The sequence below is a fragment of the Pseudophryne corroboree genome, chromosome 6 (genome assembly GCF_028390025.1).
Source record: "Pseudophryne corroboree isolate aPseCor3 chromosome 6, aPseCor3.hap2, whole genome shotgun sequence".
Taxonomy (NCBI): Eukaryota; Metazoa; Chordata; class Amphibia; order Anura; family Myobatrachidae; genus Pseudophryne; species Pseudophryne corroboree.
In genome coordinates, this window is record NC_086449.1 from 745,510,610 (window position 1) to 745,517,929 (window position 7,320).

The following is a 7,320-nucleotide window of genomic DNA, read 5'->3' on the forward strand; positions in this document are numbered from 1 at the left end:
TTTTTTCTTTGCATCATGTGCTGTTTGGGGACAATTTTTTGGAAGTGCCATCCTGCCTGACACTGCATTGCCACTCCTAGATGGGCCAGTTGTTTGTGTCGGCCACTTGTGTCGCTTAGCTTAGTCACACAGCCACCTTGGTGCGCCTCTTTTTTTCTTTGCATCATGTGCTGTTTGGGGAGTATTTTTTGGAAGTGCCATCCTGTCTTGATTGACACTGCAGTGCCACTCCTAGATGGGCCAGGTGTTTGTGTCGGACACTTGTGTCGCTTAGCTTAGTCACACTGCCACCTTGGTGCGCCTCTTTTTTTCTTTGCATCATGTGCTGTTTGGGGACAATTTTTTGGAAGTGCCATCCTGTCTTGATTGACACTGCAGTGCCACTCCTAGATGGGCCAGGTGTTTGTGTCGGCCACTTGTGTCGCTTAGCTTAGTCACACAGCCACCTTGGTGCGCCTCTTTTTTTCTTTGCATCATGTGCTGTTTGGGGACAATTTTTAGGAAGTGCCATCCTGTCTTGATTGACACTGCAGTGCCACTCCTAGATGGGCCAGGTGTTTGTGTCGGACACTTGTGTCGCTTAGCTTAGTCACACAGCCACCTTGGTGCGCCTCTTTTTTTCTTTGCATCATGTGCTGTTTGGGGACAATTTTTTGGAAGTGCCATCCTGCCTGACACTGCATTGCCACTCCTAGATGGGCCAGGTGTTTGTGTCGGCCACTTGTGTCGCTTAGCTTAGTCACACAGCCACCTTGGTGCGCCTCTTTTTTTCTTTGCATCATGTGCTGTTTGGGGAGTATTTTTTGGAAGTGCCATCCTGTCTTGATTGACACTGCAGTGCCACTCCTAGATGGGCCAGGTGTTTGTGTCGGACACTTGTGTCGCTTAGCTTAGTCACACTGCCACCTTGGTGCGCCTCTTTTTTTCTTTGCATCATGTGCTGTTTGGGGACAATTTTTTGGAAGTGCCATCCTGTCTTGATTGACACTGCAGTGCCACTCCTAGATGGGCCAGGTGTTTGTGTCGGCCACTTGTGTCGCTTAGCTTAGTCACACAGCCACCTTGGTGCGCCTCTTTTTTTCTTTGCATCATGTGCTGTTTGGGGACAATTTTTAGGAAGTGCCATCCTGTCTTGATTGACACTGCAGTGCCACTCCTAGATGGGCCAGGTGTTTGTGTCGGACACTTGTGTCGCTTAGCTTAGTCACACAGCCACCTTGGTGCGCCTCTTTTTTTCTTTGCATCATGTGCTGTTTGGGGACAATTTTTTGGAAGTGCCATCCTGCCTGACACTGCATTGCCACTCCTAGATGGGCCAGGTGTTTGTGTCGGCCACTTGTGTCGCTTAGCTTAGTCACACAGCCACCTTGGTGCGCCTCTTTTTTTCTTTGCATCATGTGCTGTTTGGGGAGTATTTTTTGGAAGTGCCATCCTGTCTTGATTGACACTGCAGTGCCACTCCTAGATGGGCCAGGTGTTTGTGTCGGACACTTGTGTCGCTTAGCTTAGTCACACAGCCACCTTGGTGCGCCTCTTTTTTTCTTTGCATCATGTGCTGTTTGGGGACAATTTTTTGGAAGTGCCATCCTGTCTTGATTGACACTGCATTGCCACTCCTAGATGGGCCAGGTGTTTGTGTCGGCCACTTGTGTCGCTTAGCTTAGTCAAACAGCCACCTTGGTGCGCCTCTTTTTTTCTTTGCATCATGTGCTGTTTGGGGACTATTTTTTAAATCGGCCATCCTGTCTGACACTGCAGTGCCACTCCTAGATGGGCCAGGTGTTTGTGTCGGCCACTTGGGTCGCTTAGCTTAGTCATCCAGCGACCTTGGTGCAAATTGTAGGACTAAAAATAATATTGTGAGGTGTGAGGTGTTCAGAATAGACTGGAAATTAGTGGAAATTATGGTAATTGAGGTTAATAATACTATGGGATCAAAATGACCCCCAAATTCTATGATTTAAGCTATTTTTTTAGGGTTTTTTGTAAAAAACACCCGAATCCAAAACACACCCGAATCCGACAAAAAAATTTCGGTGAGGTTTTGCCAAAACGCGTCCGAATCCAAAACACGGCCGCGGAACCGTATCCAAAACCAAAAACCAAAACCCGAAAAATTTCCGGTGCACATCACTAGTATTCACCCAAGGGTTCTAATGGGGCTTCACTCTGAACTGGCAAAACCGCTATTTTTGATCTTTAAGGATTCAGTTATATCAGGTATGGTTCCCAAAGACTGGCGTATAGCGGAAGTAGTGCCTATATTCAAAAAGGGAAGTAAAGCTGAACCAGGTAATTATAGACCAGTTAGTCTTACATCTATAGTGGGGAAAGTATTGGAAGGTATTCTAAGAGATAGTATTCAGAAGTTCCTTGAAGTCAATAAGGTCATTAATAGGAATCAACATGGGTTTATGAAGGACAGATCCTGTCAAACCAACTTACTTGGCTTTTATGAAACAGTAAGCGCAAACCTAGTTCAGGGTAAAGACGTGGATGTAATCTTTTTAGACTTTGCCAAAGCGTACGATACTGTACCACACATGAGACTTATCTACAAGCTACAAGAATCAGGGCTAGGAAGCACAATATGCACTTGGGTCAAAAACTGGTTAGATAATAGGGAGCAGCGCGTTGTGGTTAATGGATCTTTTTCAACTTGGACTGAAGTGCTAAGTGGTGTGCCGCAAGGCTCAGTATTAGGACCGCTATTGTTCAATATTTTCATTAACGACCTAACAGAAGGTCTAGAGAGCATGGTGTCAATTTTTGCAGATGATACCAAATTGTGTAAGGCTATAAATGAGGATATGGGTGCTTCTGGCGCTGAGGAGGAAGTTGACGATGAGGATTCTGATGGTGATGTGGTTTGTTTAAGTCAGGCACCGGGGGAAACACCTGTTGTCCGTGGGATGAAGAAGCCCATTGTGATGCCTGGGCAAACTACCAAAAAAGCCACCTCTTCGGTGTGGAATTATTTTTCCACAAATCCGGACAACAGGTGTCAAGCCATCTGTTGCCTCTGTCAATCTGTAATAAGTAGGGGTAAGGATGTTAACCACCTAGGAACATCCTCCCTTATACGTCACCTGCTGCACATTCATCAGAAGTCAGTGTCAAGTTATGAAACTTTGGGTAAGAGCGTAAGCAGTCCACTGACACCTAAGTACCTTCTTCCTCCTGTACCCAAGCTCCAGCAAGCCACACCACCAACTGCCTCAACGTCAACTTCCTCCTCAGTCAGGAACGTCAGCAGTCCTGCGGGCCATGTCACAGTCAAGACTGAGAAGTCCTCTCCTAACCGGGATTCCTCGGGAGGATCCTTGAGTGGTACGCCTGCTGTTGCTGCCTTCGCTGCTGCTGCTGTTGTTGCTGCTGGGAGTCAATCGTCATCCCAGAGGGGAAGTCAGAAGACCACTTGTACTACTTTCAGTAAGCAATTGACTGTCCAACAGTCCTTTGTGAGGATGATGAAATATGGCAGCAGTCATCCTTTTGCAAAGCGCATAACTGAGGCTTTGACAGCTATGTTGGTGTTAGATGTGCTTCCGGTATCCGCCATTAGTTCAGTGGGACTTAGAGAATTGTTTGAGGTACTGTGTCCCCGGTATCAAATCCCATCTAGGTTCCACTTCTCTAGGCAGGTGATACCGAGAATGTACACAGACGTCAGAAAAAGAGTCCTTAGTGTCCTAAAAAATGTGGATGTATCCAGTGTCCACTTACCCACGGACATGTGGACAAATGGAACAGGGCAGACTAAGGACTATATGACTGTAACAGCCCACTGGGTAGATGTATGGCCTCCCGCCGCAACAACAGCAGCGGCACCAGTAGCAGCATCTCGCAAACGCTAACGTGTTCCTAGGCAGGCTACGCTACGTATCACCGCTTTCTGTAAGAGGCACACAGCTGACAACCTCTTACGGAAACTGAGGAACATCATTGCAGAATGGCTTACCCCAATTGGACTCTCCTGGGAATTTGTGATATCGGACAATGCCACCAATATTGTGCGTGCATTACATCTGGGCAAATTCCGGCACGTCCCATGTTTTGCATGTACAATTAATTTGGTGGTGCAGAATTTTTTTTTAAATGCCAGGGTGTGCAGGAGATGCTGTTGGTGGCCCGACAAATTGAGGGCCACTTTAGGGCATTCAGCCACTGCGTGCCGAAGACTGGAGCACCAGCAAACACGCCTAAACCTGCCCTGCCATCAACTGAAGCAAGAGGTGGCAACGAGGTGCAGTGGCGGAACTAGCGAGCGGTGGGCCCAGGTGCGACAAAATGCTTTGCCCCCCCACATCCCATCCAAGTCCACCCCCTCACCCCTGGAGAGGATCTGGTGAGGGGGACCTGCTCAGGGCCAGAGAAATGGATACCTAGCAACAGTGCTGTAACTAGACATTTTAGCACTGTGTGCAAGAAACGGCATCGGAGCCCCACCCCTGCATGTAAAACAGGGGCAGTGCGCGCCGTAGGCGAGCGCAAAAATACATAGTGGCGTGGCTTCGTGGGGAAGGGGTGTGGCCACAAATAATACCAATTCATAAAACGGTGCACAGTAGTCTCCATTCTTCAAATTACGCCGCACAGTAGCACCACTACACCAGGTAGAGACCCTTTTACACCTTACAGCGGACAGATTCCTCTTTTTACACATTACGGCAGACAGCGTCCCCTTTTTACACATTACGGCAGACAGCGTCCCCCTTTTTACACATTACGGCAGACAGCGTCCCCCTTTTTACACATTACGGCAGACAGCGTGCACTTTTTACACATAACGGCAGACAGCGTCCCCTTTTTACACATAACGGCAGACAGCGTGCCCTTGTTACACATAGCGGCAGACAGCGTACACTTTTTACACATAACGGCAGACAGCGTGCCCTTGTTAAACATAGCGGCAGACAGCGTACACTTTTTACACATAACGGCAGACAGCGTCCCCCTTTTTACACATTACAGCAGACAGCGTGCACTTTTTACACATAACGGCAGACAGCGTCCCCTTTTTACACATTACGGCAGACAGCGTGCCCTTGTTACTCATTACGGCAGACAGCGTCCCCCTTTTTACACATTAAGGCAGGCAGATTCCCCCTTTTTACACATAGCGGCAGGCAGATTCCCCAATTTTACACATTGCGGCAAGCAGTCCCCCGTTTTTACACATTGCGGCAGGCAGACCCCCGTTTTTACACATTGCGGCAGGCAGATTCCCCATTTTTACACATTGCGGCAGGCAGATTCCCCCTTTTTACACATTGCGGCAGGCAGTCTCCATTTTTACACATAGCGGCAGGCAGTCCCAACAAAGAAAGATAGAGACAGAAAGAAAGAGACAGAAAGAAAGAATTAATTATACTTACCCTCTCCGCTGGCTCAGGCTCCTCGGTGCAGCGTCAGACGATTCCCGGGCAGGAGAGAAGGAGGAAGAGGGAGGTGGAGGAGGGAGCCGCAGCAGTGCTGTGTTATTGGTGGAGGCGCTGCTGCTGCTGCCCCTCTGCTTCACTAAAGGCTGTTTTTGGAAGACAGCCTATAGTGAAGCAGAGGGCCAGCAGCAGCAGCGCCTCCACCAGTAACAAAGCGCTGCTGCGGATCCCTCCTTCACCTCCCTCCTCCTCCTTCCCCCGTACCGCTGCTCCTCTCCTCACTCCGGGGGGCTGTGTGCTGCGGGCAGCGGTTGCCCGCAGCACCCAGCGGCATGTAATGAGTCAGTTTGACTCATTACATGCTTTGGGCCCCTGGACAGAGGCGGGCCCCAGTGCAACGCACTGGTTGCACTGGCGGTAGTTCCGCCTCTGACGAGGTGGAATTCAGCACTCTATATGCTTCAGAGGATGGAGGACCAGCAAAAGGCCATTCAAGCCTATATATCCACCTTCGATATAGGCAAAGGAGGGGTAATGCACATGACTCAAGCGCAGTGGAGAATGATTTCCGTCTTGTGCAAGGCGCTCCAACCCTTCGAACTTGCCACACGTGAAGTCAGTTCAGACACTGCCAGCTTGAGTCAGGTCATTCCCCTCATCAGGCTTTTGCAGAAGCAGCTGGATAAATCGAAGGAGGAGCTAAGATGGAGCGATTCTGCAAAGTATCTGGGACTTGTGAATGGAGCCCTTCATTCGCTTTGCCAGGATTCAAGGGTGGTCAATCTGTTGAAATCAGAGCACTACATTTTGGCCACCGTGCTTGATCCTAGTTTTAAAGCCTACGTTGTATCTCGCTTTCCGGCAGACACAAGTCTGCAAAGGTGCAAAGACCTGCTTGTGAATAAATTGTCATCTCAAGCGGAACGTGACCCATCAACAGCCACTGAGTCTGCAAGGAAAAGGATAAGATTTCCTAGCCCACCCACTGGCGGTGATGCAGGGCAGTCAGGAGCAAAAGCTGACATCTGGTCCGGACTGAAGGACCTGCCAACGATTACTGACATGTCTACTATCACTGCATATGATTCTGTCACCATTGAAAGAATGGTGGAGGATTATATGAGTGACAGCATCCAAGTAGGCATGTCAGACAGTCCGTATGTATACTGGCAGGAAATAGAGGCAATTTGGATGCCCTTGCACAAACTGGCTTTATTTAACCTAATTTTTCCCCCCTCCAGTGTTTACTCCAAAAGAGTGTTTAGTGCAGCTCGTAACCTTGTCAGCGATCGGCGTAGGAGGTTACTTCCACAAAATGTGGAGAAGATGATGTTCATCAAAATGAATTATACATTCCTCCGGGAAGACCTTTACCAGCAATTGCCTCAAGAAAGTACACAGGGACCTGTGATGGTGGATTCCAGTGTCGACGAATTAATACTCTGTGAGGAGGAGGATGTACACAGTGAAAGGGGTGAGGAATCAGAGCATGAGGATGAGGTCGACATCTTGCCTCTGTAGAGGCAGTTTGTGCAAGGAGAGATTGATTGCTTCTTTTTTGGTGGGAGTCCAAACAAACCAGTAATTTCAGTCACAGTTGTGTGGCAGACCCTGTCGTTGAAATGATTGGTTTGTTAAAGTGTGCATGTCCTGTTTATACAACATAAGGGTGGGTGGGAGGGCCCAAGGACAATTCCATCTTGCACCTCTTTTTCTTCTTTGCATCATGTGCTGTTTGGGGACTATTTTTTTAAGTGCCATCCTGTCTGTAACTGCAGTGCCACTCCTAGATGGCCAGGTGTTTGTGCCACACGCTTGTGTCGCTTATCTTAGTCATCCAGCTACCTCATTGCACCTCTTTTTCTTCTTTGCATCATGTGCTGTTTGGGGCCTATTTTTTAAATCTCCCATCCTGTCTGCCACTGTAGTGCCACTCCTA